Source organism: Rhineura floridana, chromosome 4 (assembly GCF_030035675.1).
Source record: "Rhineura floridana isolate rRhiFlo1 chromosome 4, rRhiFlo1.hap2, whole genome shotgun sequence".
In the NCBI taxonomy this organism is placed as follows: domain Eukaryota; kingdom Metazoa; phylum Chordata; class Lepidosauria; order Squamata; family Rhineuridae; genus Rhineura; species Rhineura floridana.
This window is the reverse complement of record NC_084483.1, coordinates 149,550,655-149,570,683: the sequence shown is the minus strand read 5'-3', so window position 1 is coordinate 149,570,683 and position 20,029 is coordinate 149,550,655. Positions and strand designations below refer to the sequence as shown.

The 20,029-nt window shown below is 41.7% G+C and overlaps 1 protein-coding gene and 1 non-coding gene across 2 annotated transcripts in view; one reads left to right on the top strand and one right to left on the bottom strand.

Annotated features, from left to right (window-relative positions):
* Positions 1-20,029, bottom strand: part of LTBP1 (latent transforming growth factor beta binding protein 1) — a 366,037-nt gene that overhangs the window by 189,047 nt on the left and 156,961 nt on the right. The gene's annotated exons all lie outside the window — the stretch shown is intronic.
* Positions 10,931-11,034, top strand: LOC133384734 (U6 spliceosomal RNA). The gene has a single exon (XR_009762666.1). It is a non-coding gene; the product is annotated as a U6 spliceosomal RNA (small nuclear RNA).

Sequence of the window (20,029 nt, the reverse complement as noted above, 5' to 3'; positions counted from 1 at the left end):
ATGGCATAGAGAAAGTGGACAGAGAAAAGGTTTTCTTCCTCTTTCATTACATTAGAACTCATGGACATCCAAGGAAGCTGAATGTTGGAAGATTCAGGACAGACAAAAGGAAGTACTTCTTCACACAGCACATAGTTAAACTATGGGATTTGCTCCCAGAGGAGTCAAGGATGGCCATCAAATTGGATAGCTTTAAAGGAGGATTAGACAAATTCATGGAGGATAAGGTTATCAATGGCTACTAGCCATGATGGCTCTGCTCTGCTTTCATAGTCATAGGTGGTATGCTTCCGAATACCAGTTGCTGGAAACCACAGGAGGCGAGAGTGCTCTTGCACTCAGGTCCTGCTTGCAGGCTTTTTATGGGCAGCTAGTTGGCCATTGTGAGAAGAGGATGCTGGACTAGATGGGCCATTGGCCTGTTCCAGTAGGCTCTTCTTATGTTCTGTTCCACCTCCTATGGAATGTCCCATGGACACTCATTCCACTCATGGGTAGTCTGGATCCAACTCATTAAGGGTCACAGCAAAACGCTGGTTTAATTCAGTGAGCACAGAAACTTTCAAACAGCTTTCCATATAGCTTTCCAGCTTTCCTACTGGGAGAAAGGGCAGGATATAAATTTAATAAATAATAATAATAAGGAAACTTCAAAATTATGAGCTAAAAGACCAGAAGGTCCTCTTATGGAATAGTAGATTAAAATATAAGACATGAAGAATAAACAGTTTTCAACTTGGAAGTAAACAGGAAGATCCTCAAATATTTGCATTAAGACAGGTCCTTTTAACACACCAAAAGAATTTGGTCAAAAGTGGACAATAAGTTAGCCAAGTTTGCAGATTATACCAAATTATTCAGGATAGCATTTCAATTAGACTGTGAAAACCTTCAGAAGAATGTCTGCAATACTGTGTGACTGAGTAACAGAATGAAATTAAATATATATGTAAAATGATACACACTGAGACAAAAATAAAGTAAAATTCTATAACTACATTAGCTATAATTACCCAGGAGAAAAATATTTTTGGATTCAGTAGAAAGGTCACTGAATTAATCAGAGAGCATATTGTAGCTATGATAAAGACAATATCAGTTCTTGGAGCTATTGGGAAAGAGACTGCAGATAAAATAGCAAGCACAATGGTCTTTCAGCCCATATGTTTTATTATTGTTTCATTTTATTTTTTGTATTTCAATTCGTTTTTAATTTTGTTGTAATCTGCACTGATAACTCAGTTAAAGGACATTTTATCAATATGTGAAATAAATAGACAAACAGATAAAGTCTGCTGCGGTGTACCCCACTTAACTGCTTGTTAAGAGTATCTGTTAAGACTGTTTGCAAAATTCCACTGCCCACCTTTCAGGATATAAATCCTAACAATGCGACTTGTAAGTAACATTTGATTACTTATTTTAAAAACAGAATAAACAGTATATGTCATACACATCAGGATCCTTCACACAGGCAAGTTCATGGTAGGGGAAAAGTCCAGCTAGAGCAGGCCTTGAGGAAGTCTCTGCCTGCCTCCTTTTCCTTAATTTTATTTAGCTGTTTAAAATTCAAATACATACTACATGTAAAAGTATGTAAAAAAAAGCCCAACAATCTGTCTCTTTTTGTATAAAGCAACCTTGAAAGGGGTTATTTAGTATGGGAAAGAAGTGGGGGAGGGTGTTCTAGAATCTTTTCCAACCAACAATACAATTTGCATTATTAGTAACTAAAGTACATAATATGTAAATTAGACCAAATAGACTTGGAGAACTGCAATATGGCAAACCTAACCTAGATGGTGTTCAAATACATAATAGACCTATATTACGAAGTACACATTGTCTTTGAGTTAGTAAACCCAGCGAAAGCTGCCGAAAAGCGGAACACCATCAATAGAATGGCACTCGAAACCCGAAAAACGCCATACAAGCAGAACAAGCGCCGTATGAGTGGGGCCTTACTCTAATTGAAAACTGCCGCATTAGCAGAACGCTGAAAAGCAGGGCCCTACAGTACACTTGAAAAACACAGAAAGCTATAGATATGAGTACTAAATTCAAAGCAATTATTGTTTCACATAATTGAAGATAAAGTTAGGAAATATGAGGACATTATATCACAAATACAAGGCTTTGGTGTTTACCTAGATTAGACCTGTTCAAAAAAACATGTAGTGATCAGGCTACGTGAGTTGGACAGAGCATACCAGAAGGCTAGCAAAGGCATGGAATCTGATGGAAATTCCTGAACGTTTTTGGTGAATAAGCACTGATAAAGAGCACCCGTGGATAACAATTACATAATCAGGGCACTTTGTAAAAGTGAGGTTTTGATGGATCAATAAAATGTCTTATGGGTGGAAGGAAAGAACTAGAAAACTCTTTGAAATCCTTTTGGTATGAAAATGAAGCCTGCTAACCTGGTTCCTTGTACCAGTCCAAGAACGGTAGGAGTCTGACCAGCAAAATTTATGAAGTTTAAATGACAGCACAGATAATCCCTAGAACAGTATGGCTGAAGGACTGTCTCCAGGAATTCCTTCGCTTGTTAGAAGATTAGAGTGAATGGGTCAGCAACTACCTTTGTTCCCGGGACAAGATATCCCTGACAGCAACATTACGGCCTCTTCCAAAATACAATACATTGTCTGGCATCCTTTCTTTACTGCTGCATCCACCAGTATTACTAGCACATGTGATATCTGTCAAAAATAGCTAACTTTGAGTTAAAGTTGGTCAAGCTAAAATGGTTCAACCAGAGGGAATTCTGGGAGCTTGTTGACCCCTGGAACACTCTGCTGGAGAAGTCCAAAGCTTCAGTGCCAGACAGGCAACTTGCAAATGTCAAGAAGATGCAACTGAACCTTATCTGTTATCTCTTATCTGCTTCCTGAGATCAAAGTCAGGGAGAGTGGGTATTGCAGATCACGACCTCTGGGTGGGACTGTCTAGCCCCCCTTATCTTCCAAGGAGGTGATCACGGAAGGGGTGCCTAGGATGGCTAATTGTCCCCCTCCCTGTTGCCAGCTAAACCCCATAAAAATGAAGGGTGATCCTTCAGTTACTTGTTCCCATTCCCGTTTCCTAATTCCAATTATGTGGACCTGCCTGACAATGCTGTTTGGGAACCAAGCGTTACTGAAGTAGGTGACCTAGCTAGGTTAGGCAGAGGGTTTTTTTTTTGTCTGTTTGAATCTCTCACTATTGTTATGCCAATGTATCTCTTGTTAGCCCGGTCGAGGGCAATTAGCTTTTAAGGAAACAGATGCTGCTCTCTTTTAGTATGTACCTTTCTTTTCTTTTGAATAAACTACCTTTTTATTCATGGTGTGTATTGCTTGGGGCTAATGACTCTAAATTCAATCCTAGATCATTGGATGCTACTGACTACTGTTGGTTAATGTGGGTTAATGCTCTAGAGCAAAAGGAGTAACAATAGGTCTGTTTCTAGGATCTCAGTTAGCACTCTGAGGTCCCCTCCCTCAGAGTAGGGAGCTAAAAAGAGGGGTGGTGGCAGTTCTACCATAAAACTAATCCTGGAAGAGGGAGAGTTTGCCAAGGGACTTGAAGCAAAGAACCCCCTTGGGGTGCTGAGGTCAAGGGACCTTAGGGGGACAATCTTTGACAATATCGACTACACTGTGTATTTCTTTTATCCTTTCAGCAGTCTTAAATTATTTGTTCTTTTCTGTCTCATGTGTATACATAATTAATATCCACTGATATTGGCCAGCATCTTTTGAAGTATTCATGAGAAAATAAATTTTGAGGTGGTACAAAAACAGGCAAAATGTAAAACCTTAGCCATAGGTTTAGAATTTACTTCCAAAAACTCATGCAATGATTGATGAATCCACTTCAAATTTTTCAGTTGTTGAAAGCTGAAAGTTTGTTTTATTGTCTCAGTACTAAATGTTCCCAGGTTAATCACTGGTGCTTCTGTGACCCATCCCCAGTCTTGGAATTTTCTAGCTTCTGCTTGTCATATTCAGATTTTCATTCTCATAGCTAAATTCTGTTTTAACTGTCTTTAGCTAAATTCTGTTCTGACTGTTTATTTTGGACAAATTTGTAAGTCATAAACAATGTTGCCTTTTGTACAACCAGTATAACCACCCTGAGCCCTTGGGATAGAGAAGACTCAAATAAAGACAGACAAATAAATTATTAGATTAAGTATAAATTGTGCCCACATTTGTCTATCACTCTCTTCTCCCCTATTTGAATATCTGTTTTCAATCAGAAAAAAGGATGCTCAGAGGCACGTTATGAAATTCTTCCAAGCTACATAGGAAGTGGATTGGACTGTGAAAGACCAACTCAAATTGTGTTTGCATTTTGACAAATTTGTAGGGCAGCACAATATCTCAGAGAGGAGGTCAGGTCTCCTGCTCCCCTGGTGCATCCCTATAGCTGCCCAATTGCCTTGCTATTTAAAGTATGATAGAAATATCTGTTGGCTATAGGTATGTTCTTAAACTGCAACGGTTTTTTTTGCCTATTAGTGAATTTCTCTGCTTTCTAATCTGGGAGGCAAGAAATTTCATTCATTCATTCATAATTTGATTTATATCCCACCCTTCCTCCCAGCAAGGGCCCAAGAAATGGGATCCTATGCAAGTTTGCTGAGAATGGATTACTGGCATGCTTATTGAGTTCGATGGGATTTACTCCCCTGCAATCATTCTTAGGATAGGTGAAACTGACCACAGTGGATGGAGGGTGTGGGAGGAGGAAGGGCAGAGGGGGATGGGAGCAGGCAGGAGAGGGAGGGGAGGAGGGCATGTTTGATGGTTTGCATGCTTATTGAGTTCAGTGAGATTTACTCCTGTGCAACCACGCTTAGCATACTGTATGTAAAACTGACCATGGGGGGGAAGGAGGGCTGGAGTGGGTGGGGGAGGACGAAGAAGGAAGCAGGGAGGGAAGGGAGGACAAAGGGAGAGAAGAGAAGGAGGGGAAAAGCAGGTCTGATCATTTGCATGCTTATTGAGTTTGATGGGATTTACTCTCTTGCAATCATGGTTAGGATAGGTAAAACTGACCATGGGAGAGGGGAAGGAGGAAGGGAGGGGAGAGGGGAGCGGAAGAAGGAGGAAGGGGAAGGAGGGGATTGGAAGGGGTTGGGGAGAGGTGAAGAAAGTGGGAGGGAACAGGAAAAAGGAAGGTGATGGGAGGCAGGACGGGAGGGCAAGTCTGATCATCTGCATGCTTATTGAGATCAATGGTATTTACTCCCATGCAATCATGCTTAGGATAGATAAAACTGACCATGGGGGAGGAGGAGGGGAGAGGAGAGAGGGGGGAAAGGAGATTGGAATGGGATGGGGAGGGAAGGACAAAGGAAGGGGAAGGGGAAGGGCAAGAGGGAGGGGATAGGAGGGAGGAGGAGGGAAGGGCAGGTTTTATCATTTGCATGCTTTTGTGTTCAATGGGATTTACTCCTCTGCAATCATACTTAGGATAGGTGAAACTGACCTGGGGGAGGGGCAGTGAGGGGGAAGAGAGAGGGAGGGAAGGAGGGCAGGGAGGGAGGAATGGGGAGGGGGAAAAGACTGGGTGGGTGGGCACTGGGCAGAGGGCAAGCCCCTTTCCTTTCCAAAAGGAAAACACTGTGGACAGTATCGTTGCTTTTCAGTGTTTCCCCGACCTTTCTTTCTACAGCAGACACATGTAGTCTCCCACCCAAATTGAAACCAAAGCTGTCACTGGCCGTATCCACACCATACCTTTATTCCACTTTAGACAGTCATGACTTCTCCCAAAGAATCCTGGGAAGTGTAGTTAGTGAAGGGTGCTGAGAGGTGCTAGGAGATGCCCTGATCCCCTCACAGAGCTTCAATCAGAGTGGCTGACTGTTAAACCACTCTGGCCACTGGAGCTCTGTCAGGGGAATAGGAGTCTCCTCTCAGCACCTTTCACAAACTACACTTCTCAGGATTCTTTGGGGGAAGTCATTACTGTCTAAAATGAAATAAAGGTCTGGCATGCGTGTGGCCCCCGATTAGCAAAGCCAAGCAGCTGTGAGTTTGGCTTTTAGAACACTGACAGCTGGCTCTTACTGAGGATGCCTGGGCTTATCATTGACTTTTAATATTAAATTTCTTACATTAATTAAAAATCAGCTAGGCATTTGTTTAACTTTTAAACTGCAGAAGATGAAGGTCAGAGTATAGGGCAAGGTCAATAATAGGATTATAGGTACTCTGTGAACATGGCTGATTTTTAATTAATTTCAACCAATTATGAGAACACTCACAGAAAAAAGCCCAACAGGGTGTTTCTCTCTCTCTCTCTCTTTTTACACGCTGAACTCTCAATTCTCTCTGACTGTTTTGTGTATCGCCATGAAAATGTAAAGGGTTGTTAAGCAAGCATTTATGAGTTCAGGACTATAAGTGTTGTAAGGTTTTGCTTTGAAATTAGCTTATGGGAAGCATCAGAATGGCATAGGGAATATTTTCAATTTTACATTGTGGGATGCAAAAAAATCCATGCTGGCTATAGTATACAGCCACTCTTGTGGCTGTATAATTTTTCAAGTGTCAAAGGTCATGGTAAAGAGATGTGTCTTCAGAATATTATGAAAGCTGAATAATGATAATACTGGATGCACCTTACTTTGATTTCCACAATTTTGGAGTTAGGTACTCTTAGCCACCAAGGCCACCTGAGTAGCCCCAAGCTGTGCACCAGAGCAGTGGAATTCTGTACAGAAGAACAGGTTGTCTCCCCATCTCTCAGACCCAAGAATACAGACCACATGTGTATTCAGTTTCAATTTATTGGCCCATATCCAGCCCATTATGGCCCATCACAAATTCATGCTGCTGCTTTATATTTTGAGGCCTGCTATACTTAAGACACTTCAATATATGAAGTCTTAGAACTCAATCCACTATAACAAGACCATTAATGAGAATTTCTATTCACAGCTATATGGATCCAGACATAATGTGGTTGAATACTGAGCATTAATGTTTAATATCAGATTTTCTCAGTATTTATGTTTCCTGTAGAGGCTACAGTTTGCTCATAAAACATTTTAGAGGTATAAATTGTGTTTAACTCCATTTGAAATCTTGAGATTTAACACAATGGGATTATGCTAGATAATACTGTTTCAGTGCAAACCCTATGATGGTGGTGGCAGGAATTAGAATAGAAAGACAACTCTACCACCTTATCCAGCACCCTGCTCGGGCCAGCAGGACGTACAAACTTATAAAACTTTAAATGTTTGTTTAACCTTTTCCCTTCTATTGGAAACAGTGAAGAGAAAGGGGTGGGAGAGATTTAATCTCACTCAGAGCATGATACTCTCTGATTTGGGATATGTATGTGTCAGGGGACTAGAACAGCATAGAATCCTTTGGATCCAAGCCATTTCCCAGAATGCCCCCCTTAGGCCCTTCCAACATTTGAATTGGGCCAAGGTTTCAGATGAGCCGGCAGCAGGGAGGGAGGCCCAGACATTGGAGCTCTGTCTACTCAGAAGGGTAGATCCAATCTATTCTATGATCTCTGGGATACCCTCTCGGGAACCACAGGATTGCACTCTAAGCATATTAATTATTCACTTCTAGAAAGGAAATGTATACAAACCCTATTCCCATGGAACTTTCCAGTCTGGATCTGTGTTGGAATTGCTTTTTAAGATATTTTTAAAGCCTGTTTTTTAAATATGTTTTTAAATATGTTTTGTTTTAATGTTTTTAAAGTTGTTTTGTTTTAATATATTTTAAAGTCTGTTTTTAATATGTTTTAGAGTGTTTTTAGTGTTTTGTTTGCTGCTCTCAGCTCCTTCTGGGAGGAAGGTTGGGATATACATTTAATGAAATGATGATGATGAAAAATGTAAAAGTTTCCAAACTCCTCCAGATATGACACACATAGAGCAGCATAGATAGGTAAAAAACGTGGACTGTGTGCTTAATTAAATCACATATCCTAAGGTCATGCTTTAACTATAGTGGTAAAAACAAAAATAAGTACAGGTCAAATGAATTCCCACAAAAAGTAAATATTTGAAGGACTTTCCAAATAGCCACTGAAAAGCTCTGAAATACCATATCATAAAACTGGAGGCAAGATCCCACTAACTGACAGGATCCACGGCTCTCTTCAACGAATTGAATAAACCTTTTCGAACAGTCTTCCAATACGTGCTCTCTTTGTCACTCCAATATTAAAATTATTACACAAGGATTTTAGTAGCTATAGGTGAACTGCCATCCAAACCAACGCAGCGGAAACATGGATCAGGGTCTTCTTAGGCTTCATTCAGACAGCAGTCTCGTTTTCCAGACGTTCCTTACCTTATAATTTCTGCATTTTATTTGATCTTTCACGGAACATAAAAGCCACTTCTGGAAATCTAGTGGAATCTAGTGGAAATTTAGTGCTCATTTCCGTGTTAATTGCTTCCAGAAAGAATCTCTTTGCAACCCTGTTAACCCAGAAAATGGTAGTAGTGATGAAATTTGGGGAGGTATACTGGCATACAATTCTTTTCTGAAGTTTTCATGGGGAATCATGGGGGACAAAACTGTGCAGGTGTGGAAAGGATGGCGGAGTAGCAACATGTTTAGTGATGTTCATTGTTGTGTCACACCATGCCCAATGGTGTGAATGGAATTTAGTTCAACATGGCAGCATATCAGTCAAAAAAGCCACAGTTCCAAAATGCAACAGGTACTGCAGAGTGAAGGGAATGTTAGAAATGGGGACAGAAGTGCAACCATTGTAGTTATATAGTATAGTATATAGTAATTATATCTGAATACGGTGACTATAAAATGGATCATTTAGTAGTAAAGTACAACTGCAGTGGAAGTTAATATATTTGACCTCAATTTTGGTTTAGGCGTGGTATCACTTGTACTATGTTGAAAATTATAGTTTCTAATATTGTAACTGTTGCACATTTCCATATAAAAACCACAAGCAAGGATTTATCCAGTACACTAATTCCTCTGAGAGTTTAAGTTTACTACATAAAGATAAATACTGGCAACGGTAAAGATATTGTACTGATTCCACAGCACTGATGAGAAACTAAAGTTAGAAAAGTTAGAAGATCAACTGATTAAAGTCAAGCAGAAGATCAAAATCCAAACATCAAGAAAATACCAATGTGGGACCATCTGTGCCACGTGTTAGTGATGCTAATGCTGGTACATTTTAGGAACTGTACAACAAGGCCCAATTACTCTTTTCATAGGATACTTCCCAGCATATTATTCATTCACCCCTCCATCCTTTTCATATGTCCTATTTTTCAGTTTTCTGCTGTACACTGAAAACTTTCTTTCAATAAACTCTCAGCCATGCAAGAATTAGATCCCAAGGCAGTACCCTTTTATTAACAATATATTTTAATGCAAAATCTTACTTCGCCCTCTCCTCCTTTTTCCATATTCTTTCTTCTCCACCTTCTGAATCATATCATGGAGGCACCTGCAAAGAGGAGCTCCTTAGCAACCTTAATGAAATATTAACCTGTACAATTTATTCAATACAAGTGCAACATTCTGATCATTTACTACAGCAGACAGGATTCACCTCTCCCTAAACTAGAACGTTTCATAAATAGGGACAGCGTGGAATGCTTCTGCCCTTTCGGTTAGGTTGTGAGTTAGTCCACTGCTTATGAGCCAAGGTGGCTTGAAACCCTTTGAAGTTATCCAGGCATAATTTCAAGCCATTCAAGTTTGTTATCAAGTCAGATGCTGTCATCAGTGATCGGCTCTCCAACAGGAGTCAGGAGGACCATGCCCACCCCAACTCTCCATCTTTTTCAACACAGGTAAGCCAGTTCAGGAAAGGGCACGCACACATGCACTGATCCCTTTTGGAAGGTGACAGATATCTCACTATGATTAACAGCTTCACAGCAGTGCCAAATCACACTGTCTGTGAACGTCAAAAAGCCTCAGCAGACTCCTGCAGTTTTGTGACCCACCTGCTGCCTTTTGTTGTGGGTTTTTATTTAAACACTATAATAATAAAGCCAATAATATAGTGATATTACATGATTGAGCACAGCTGAAATCAACTGATGTTTTGACTGTGAAGTCAAGTCATCATCTCAGGATTCAGTTCATTTTGCATACCACAATAATACCAATTCCAAGGTGAACAGACACATCCTTAAACTCCCTGCAAAGTGGGCACAGTCCTTTATCTCATTCATTTCTATATGCATAAAGTGTAAAAACCTATTTAGCTGTATTACTGATATAATTATCATATTTCCTTACTGAATAACATGTCGTGCTGAAGAATACCAACCAACACAGCACTGGCACATAAACTGATACAGTCTCAGATGGAAAGGAGAGAAACTTAAGTACTTCCAGATTTTCTAAAGAACTTGTACAGCATTTGCTTTGGCTTCCATTGAACATTCTTCTTAAGCAAGCAACAATCACTGCATTTTTCTTTATCAATTAATTAAAGCAGTGTTTGGTGCTTTTGCTATTTGATACACATTTAATCCTCTGATATTACAGAGCACTGATACTGCAAAGTAAATATATCCATGCAGATTGCTGACAGTATTTTGCTTAAGACCTCCTGAAGCCAAGTGTTGAGCTTCAAGCAATTCCAGGCAACTATAACTATTCTAGTTTATGAGACATTTTGACTACTCTTGAGGAAAGCGCTTCATAAAGAAAAACCATAAAAGTGTGAAACTTCTGGTTTTACTTTAAGAATACTATTTATTTTTTAAAAAAATAATAATTTATAATAATCGTTGTCAGAACTTTATTGTATATAGCCAAAGGCCTTAACAATGTAAACAAAATATTGCTTAAAAGACCCGTCTTACTCAAAGCTCTTATTAAAATGAAACATCCGTTAAAAGGCTAAACACTTGGGCCTTAAAGATAAAATTCTATAATACCGCATAATTTCTTAATATGAGCTTTGGCAGCACATATACCAAAATTGGAATGATACAGAGAAGATTAGCATGGCCCCTGCACAAGGATGACACACAAAATTTATAATAATAATAATAATAATAGCCACTCTTTTGCCTTACGGCACACTCCCTCCCTCCCTTGTCATTATGGACTTCGGCTAGTCGCCTGTGGGACTGAGTAGGAATTTTTTTGGGGGGGGTGATTCTGATTTCAGATTCCCTTTCATTTTGCCTACTCCATACTGCTTGGGTTAATTCAATTGGCCTTAGGGAGGGTGAGATAGCTAGTCTGGACTGGCATGGAATTCTTCAGAAGGCAGGGGTAAACAGCTGGATACTGAGGCATTCATGGGTTAAGGGCACCCTCTGGGGGAACTGCCAGTGCTTCTTGCCTGGGGGGGTGTCCTCGTGAGCCTAATTTACACATCAGGGTGAATGCCAGTACGGTGGGGCCAGGTTGCGCATGTTGGACCCATGCCCTTGGTTCTACTAGCAAGGAGGGACAAGTTCTTCCCCATTCTTTGCTGGGGAGCCACAGCCAGCGGCTGATTGACATGCCCAGGGGACTGGAGGGAAATCTCCCTACCAGATACGTTTTATCCTCACCTGCCCGAATATGGTTTAATTTGGTTAATTTGGTGCAATTGGTTTAAAGTTTGAAAAGCTGTTATATTTATCAAATTATTCCAGGTTTGTGTCACAAGTCTTCTTTCAGGCGTAGGGGCAATGGTAACTTACACTGTGGCAGTTTGAATTATAAGTGGAGACTACTGAAGTGAGTATTCTTTGACTTCCCTAAGAAATGTCTGTGAAATCTGTTAGCACATGGACAAATCATCCCTCAAATTATGAACATTACCAGGTACATGCCAGTATATTACCCAAGCTAAGTTTAAAGTTTTACTGTTAGTACATAAAGCCCTAAGTGGTCTAGAACCAGGTTACTGGAAGGGCTGTCTTGTCCTTTATGCACCAGCCAGATCATTGTGATCTTATGGAGAATTCCTCCTGATCGTCCCATAGTTATCTTCTATTTGTTTAGTTTCTACATGAATGAAAGCTTTTAGCATAGTGGCATCAGTAATTTGGAAAGCTGTTCCTATTGAAATCAGACAGGCACCTACAATTTTGATATTTCATCACTTCCTGAAAACATATTTGTTTTATCAAGTGTTCTTCAATAATTTGATTCCGTGTTTGTCATTTATTCTTCATTTTATGATTTAATAATTTTCATGATCTTATTATACACTGCCTTGATGTTTTAATGAGTTGACAGTTTATAAATACTCATAAATAAATTATATGAACCCCTCTGACTTTGATGGGACTTGCACAGATGAAATTGGTTCAGCCTATGTAAATTAAACTGTGTTACTGTTGACTACATTCCTGTCTGACATCACGTTATTATTTCCATACCGATGGAATTATTTCTCCACTTGCACATACAACTTCATTCTACACATTTTACTTCATTTTAATAACTATAAATGTATAAGCAAGAATAAAATGTGCCAACAGGCCTGTTATTGATACTCAGCATGGTTAGCAATCTACAGAGGCCAAGAATCAATAACGAGCTATAACCAGCCACAGCCAATAATGAGCTCTGTCATCTGTATAGCCTTCCCTGCAGGGACCATAGTAGATTTAGCTCTGGCCTCTTCCATAGTTGAGCCAGTAATACTCAAAGCTTTTGTTCAATCTGCAGTTTTAAATGCTGCAACCTGATTTGCATTTCTTGGACTAATATGCAGATCAGGATGCAGTTATCATTTGGTTTTCACATGTCTCTGAATTTTGCAATATAGGTTTTGGCTCAAAAGACATAACACATTTTGTGAATAATGCACAGGAAAATAATGCAAATTTGCATGCAGTTTAAATACCGGAGACTGAGGAAGAAACAGGGATGGATCTATGAATGAAGACATATATATTTTATTTATTTATTTATTTATTTATTTATTGCATTTCTATACCGCCCCTTACCCGAAGCTCTCTGGGCAGTTTACAACAATTAAAAACATTAAAAACAAACATACAAATTTAAAAACACATTTTATAAAAAGCAATTTAAAAACACATGCTAAAATGCCTGGGAGAAGAGGAAAGTCTTGACCTGGCACCGAAAAGATAACAGTGTTGGTGCCAGGCGCACCTCATCAGGGAGATCATTCCATAATTTGGGGGACACCACTGAGAAGGCCCTCTCCCTTGTTGCCAGACTCCCAGCTTCCCTCCAAGTAGGCACCCAAAGGAGGGCCTTGGATGTGGAGCATAGTGTATGGGTGGGTTCGTGTCGGGAGAGGTGTTCCATCAGATACTGTGGTCCTAAGCCGTGTAAGGCTTTATAGGTTAAAACCAGCACCTTGAATCGAGCTCAGAAACATTCAGGCAGCCAATGCAAGCAGGCCAGAATCAGTTTTATATGGTCGAACCATCTGGTCCCTGTTACCAATCTGGCCACTGCATTTTGCACAAGCTGCAGCTTCTGAACCGTCTTCAAAGGCAGCCCCACGTAGAGCGCATTGCAGTAATCTAACTTGGAGGTTACCAGAGCATGGACAACTGAAGCCAGGTTATCCCTGTCCAGATAGAGGCGTAGCTGGGCCACCAACCGAAGTTGGTAGAAGGCACTCTGTGCCACCGAGGCTACCTGAGCCTCAAGTTACAGAGATGGTTCTAGGAGAACCCCCAAGCTACGAACCTGCTCTTTCAGGGAGAGTGCAACCCCATCCAGGACAGGTTGGACATTCACCATCCGGTCAGAAGAACCACCCACTAGCAGCATCTCAGTCTTGTCTGGATTGAGCCTCAGTTAATTAGCCCTCATCCAGTCCATTGTCGCAGCCAGGCACTGGTTCAACACATTGACAGCCTCACCTGAAGATGAAAAGGAGAAACAGAGCTGCGTGTCATCAGCATACTGATGGCAACGCACTCCAAAGCTCCGGATGACTGCACCCAACGGTTTCAAGTAGATATTGAACAGCATGGGGAACAGAACTGACCCCTGCGGAACCCCATACCGGGGAATCCAAGGTGCCGAGCAATGTTCCCCAAGCACCATCTTCTGGAGCTGACCTGCCAAGTAGGAGCAGAACCAGTGCCATGCAGTCCCTCCCACTCAGAACTCAGCCAGTCTTCCCAGACAGATATCATGGTTGATGGTATCGAAAGCCACTGACAGATCAAAGAGAATCAACAGAGTCACACTCCCTCTGTCTCTCTCCCAACAGAGGTCATCATACAGGGCAACCAAGGCTGTTTCCATGCCAAAACCAGGCCTGAAACCTGACTGAAATGGATCCACATAATCAGTCTCATCCACGAGGGTCTGGAGCTGGCCCGCAACCACACGTTCAAGGCCCTTGCCCAGGAATGGAACATTTGTTACCGGCATATAGTTATTAACATTTTCTGGGTCCAAGGAGGGTCTCTTCAGGAGTGGTCTCACTACTGCCCGTTTCAGGCAGCCAGGGACCACCCCCTCTCGCAGAGAGGCATTAATTACTTCTCTGGCCCAGCCGGCTGTTCCATCCCTGCTAGCTTTTATTAGCCAAGAAGGGCAAGGATCCAGCACAGAAGTGGTTGCACAAACCTGTCCACGCTCCTTGTCAACGTCCTCAAGCTGCACCAACTGAAACTCATCCAAGAAATCTGAACAAGGCTGTGCTCTGGATACCTCGCTTGATTCACCTGCTATAACACTGGAGTCTAAGTCCTGGCGGATGCTAAAGATTTTATCCAGGAAGTGCCTAGCAAATTCATTACAGCGGGCCTCAGATGGTTCTACCATGTCCCTGGGGCCAGAGTGTAATAGCCCCTGGACAATTCTGAAGAGCTCCGCTGGGTGGCAAATTGATGATAGTGGCAGCAAAATATTGTTTTTTTGCTGCCCTCACTGCCCCTAAAAACAGCTTACTATAGGCACTTACCAGTGTGTAATTGCATCCACTAGGAGTTTGTCTCCATCTGCACTCAAGCTGTCTCCCATATTGTTTCATCGCTCTCAGCTCTGAGGTATACCATGGAGCCGTACGAGCTCTACACAGGAGAGGGCGCTCAGGAGCAATCATGTCAACCTCCTGGGTCATTTCTGTATTCCACAGTTCAACCAGGGTTTCGACAGGAGCGCCAGCCCTATCAGCCGGAAAACTCCCCAGAGCCCTTTGGAAACCATCCAGATCTATTAGTCTCTGGGGGCGGACCAACTTAATAGATCCCCCATGCTTGCATAGGGGAAAAGCCGCTGTAAGTCTAAACTTCAGCAAACAGTGATCTGTCCATGACAGAGGGACTGATGTAAGCCCCCCCCTTCAGATCACCAACTCCATGTCCAGATGCAAAAACCAAATCTAGAGTATGCCCTGCTACATGTGTTGGGCCAATGGCATATTGGGAACAGTCCCATGGTTGTCATGGAGACCATGAAATCCTGAGCCGCCCCGGATAAGGTGGCCTCGGCATGGATGTTGACATCCCCCAGAACCAACAGTCTGGGGGATCTCAACAGTACACCTGAGACCACCTCCATCAGCTCAGCTAGGGAGTCTGTTGGGCAGCAGGGTGGGCGGTACACCAACAGAATCCCCAGTCTGTCCCGCTGACCCAACATAAGGTGCAAACACTCCAGACCAGTAGTCACATGGACAGGGTGCTTGCAGAGGGAGATGGAGCTCCTATAGACTACAGCAACCCCCCCTCCCCAACCCTCAGGTCTACCCTGATGCTGAGCCAGGTACCCTGGTGGAGATAGCTGGGAGAGATTGACTCCTCCCTGCTCACCCACCCCAGTCTCGGTTATACATGCCACATCAGCTGCCTCACCCACAATTAAATCATGAATGAGGGAGATCTTCTTATGCACCGATCTGGCGCTTAGAAGCAGCATCCGGAGGCCTGAGAGCTGGCTGATAGGGCAACCAACAAACCTGCTGGTGTGGGGAGGACTGGAACAAGGCACAGTCATTTACTGCCTGGGCTGCGTTCCCCTTACCTGGCAAGCCCTCCTCACAATGCCATATCTCCCTCTACCTATCACTACACTAATTGGCCCCCCTCAAGTCTCCCCACTTGGCTCTGAGTCCTCTCTCCCAGGCACATGACTCAAGACCCGCAAAAAGCCAGCTTATACAGAAGGAAGATATCAGCAACAGCTGGCTGAGTACTTGGGGGCTTGGTCCTGCAAAGCATGACACCTGCAGAGCAGAAGTCCAACAGGGAGAGGGCGGTGGTAGTAGCCAAGCAGCAACAAGCAAGCAGACAGGCAAGCAGCAGCAGCAAACGGCTCTCTTTCTTCCCTGGGTGGTGGTGGTCCCCTTACTCCTGCAGGCACTGGGTCTCCATATAAAGCTGACACAGGCCAGAAGCATACTGATCCGCTCATCACTAACTTGAAAAGCATGCTGGCCTTTCACCCTCCATCACTTCTTGCATCCCTTCTTAAACACAGGGACTTGTTCTCTCTGCTGTTGCAATTGCAGCCCCCAGAGTGCTTTGATTCTCTATCTAGCATTGGACACAGCAACAGACAATGCATCAGAACTATTTCCAGCCAATCACAGCTTCAACATTGTTTCAGAGACTCCCAATGGACTCCTTGTGTCTTTTTAAAGCCCCATGGCCTCCTGGGAAAAGTGGTTCTCCTCAGGCACAGGCAGACAGTGGAGGAATACAAGTGGGTAATGAGGATGAAGATCGGTGCTGCTATGCCACCCTGGAGAGAGGCCTGTCTGAAGATCAGCCGCATAATACTCCTGAGGAAACTGGGGAAGGATGGGTGTTGAAAGGTTCTCCAATAGGACAGCCCTTTTGGGGCTTGCTCTACTGCACTCTTTTTTTTAAAAAAAATGTCTGCTTGCTTTTGCTGTGTGTGTAGTGAAAGCAAGCAGACCCAGGTTTTTTCTTAATTGGTGAACAACAGAGCAGCCTCTGCCAGAGACGCGCCTGCTCCATCGTGCAGCAATGAAGAAGCAGGTGCTTGTTTTGCATCCTGCAGTGATCTTCAAAGGGGTGGGGGAGACTGCTTCAGGGTTTGGCTCTGATAGCGGCTGCTTTGTTGCACAATGATGAAAAAAAAACAGGCTTTACTTCCTCTAGCTGCAAGCACAGCAAAAGCAAGCAGACCCGTTTTCTTTAAAGCTCAGCTCATGCGATCCGTGTAATTGATAGATGGATTACGCTTTGGTTTTCATACTGTTTTGGAAAGTGCTAATTTGATAGACAAGAAGCTATAAAAATTTAGCACAACCCTAATTGAACAGAAACGGGAAACATAAGTCACAGCTGCATTCAAACCCTGAAGCACTTTTGCATCCTATATCTGATGGACTAACTACAGGTTTCACAAAACATCTCTAAGACAGCCATGATGCCATTTATAAAAATGAGAAGCTACTTTGGGAACGGTGAAATTTAGAGTGAGGAGTTGGTGCTTAACCCTTTCCTTCAACCCCTTACCAAAACACTTATCTCTATGAGTATTTCTTTCCATGTAGTTCTAGTCACATGTTTGCAAGAATAATATTAGGAGAGCAATTTGGAACAGAGAAATGACAGCAGGCAAAGAGTTGAGTATCCTTTCCATTGCTGCTTTTTCCACTTTAAATTCTCCTTTAATTTTTGTTGAACAGCCAGCACGGTGGGTCTATGACACATACATGCTTGTAATGCATAGTTAGTATTCTACTTTGCATGTAAAACAAAGGAGGTTCCTAGATCTCATTACTGCTATGCAGAGATTATAGGATCAACAATAAAGAGGTAAGCAAAAGAAATCTTAAATTCGTAATGTTTTCCAACTCTCATGACTTCTAAGCCCATATTTAGATTTTAAAAAGCTCACATCTTGAATTAAAACCCAAATGTTGATATAAAAATTAAGGCTTTTTTCATTCAAGAGCAACAAATTCTGGATAATAATATTGTAGAATAAGCACATCAACTAGCTCCTGTTTGGCATCTGATATATGCATAAAATTGCATACAACTATATTAGTTACATGCAACTGAAATTACAGACCCACAAGAGTGGCTGTAGACTATAGCCAGCATGGATTTTTCGCATTCCAAAATGTTAAATTGAAAATATTCCCCATGCCATTCTGCTGCTTCCCGTAAACTCATTTCAAAACAACACCTTACAAAACTTACAGTCCTGAATTCAGAAACACTTGCTTAACAACCCTCTACGTTTTCATGGCAATACACAAAACACTCAAAGAGAATCGAGAGTTCAAAGTCTAAAACAAGAGTAAAACAATCCAGACTCCTGTTTGGCTTTTTTCTGTGAGCGTTCTCATAACTTGTTGAAATGCATTAAAAATCAGCCATGTTCACAGAGTACTTGTAGTCCGATTACTGATCTTGCCCCATAATCTGACCTTCATATTCTGCAGTTTAAAAGTTAAAAAAAAAAAAGCCTGGCTGATTTTTAATTAATTTAAGAAATTTTATATTGCAGTCAATGATAATCACAGGCATACTCAGTAAAAACCAACCATCAGTGTTCTAAAAGCCAGAATGACAGCTGTTTGGCTTTGCTAATCATGGGTCACCCCCACAATAGACAGTCATGGCTTTCCCCAAAGAATCCTGGGAAGTGTAGTTTGTGAAGGGTGCTGAGAGTTATTGAAAGACCCCCTATTCCCCTGACAGAGCTCCAGTGGCCAGAGTGGTTTAACAGTCAGCCACTCTTCTGGGGATTGTAGCTCTCTGAGGGGAATAGGGAATCTCCTAACAACTCTCAGCACCCTTCACTAACTCCCTCTCCCCCAGGTCAGTTTCACCTATCCTAAGCAAGATTGTGCAAGGAGTAAATCCCAGTGAACTCAATAAGCATGCAAATGGTCAAACCTGCCTGTTGCCACCACTCACCATATGCTCAGAAGCACATACTACCAAATTCTTCCAAGTTACACAGGACTGGACTGTGAAAGACCAACCCAAATTGTGTTTGCATTTTTACAAATTTGTAGGGCAGTACAATATCTCAGAGAGGTCAGGTCTCCCCTGGTGCATTCACTATAGCTGCCCAATTTCCCTGGTGCATTCACTATAGCTGACCAATTCCCCTGCTTTTTAAAGTTTGACAGAAATATCTGTTGGCTATACGTACATTCTTAAACTGCAAGGTTTTTTTTCCCTATTAGTGAATTTCTCTGCTTTTTAATCCGGGAGATAGGAAATGGGATCCTGTGCAATTTTGTTTAGAGTGGCTTGATCGTTTGCATGCTTATTGAGATCAATGGGATTTACTCTCCTGCAATCATGCTTACGATAGGTGAAAGGGATCACACTGATCATTTGCATGCTTTGCATGCTTTCTGAGTTCATATTTATATGTGTTGTGTGGTCCCCAGTGATGAAAACTCCTGCATTAAGTAAATTAAATCAACACTCTCCAACTTAAACAACATCAGTGACTACACCCAAATGCAGCAATTATAACAAAACAGATGTAAACAGATTTAACAATTTTTTTTAGTAAACCTTCCTACATGAACTCTTGACACATGATAGACACATGTATTAAATTATGTTTCTTCTACATTCAAGTGTCCCATAACAATTTCAACACTCATTAATCATATGGAAAATAGGGCACACATTAGCAATACAAACTTTATTGTCTGTATCACTAACGCTATAAACATATTTTAAGGAATAACAAGATATTGTATGTCATAATAAAGGCATTTTTATTAGAATTGAAATGAAAAGCTGCTGAATGGCAAGGGAGTCAAGGAAAAGGGACATAAACTTGCTTGTCTGCTTGCCTTTAATAAGGCTCAGTAGACTAGTGCTCTAAGCTGCCAGACTTCTTGGCTTCCAGAAAGATTCAAACTATAGGTATGGAGCAGACCAATATTCTTAATGGTATGGAAAAATCAGCCTGCGGACTACAGTTGAATTACTTTTGACTCATGATTGCTGTTGCAAATATATTTTCCAATGCCAACAAACTGTGACAGCCAGTAAATTCTAAAATATGAAACACTATGCCACCTCCTTAAAGAAAACTTATCAAGACTCCAAAAATGGGGGCCATGGCTAGCCCGCTACCAAGATGGCTGCTTAACCCTGGAT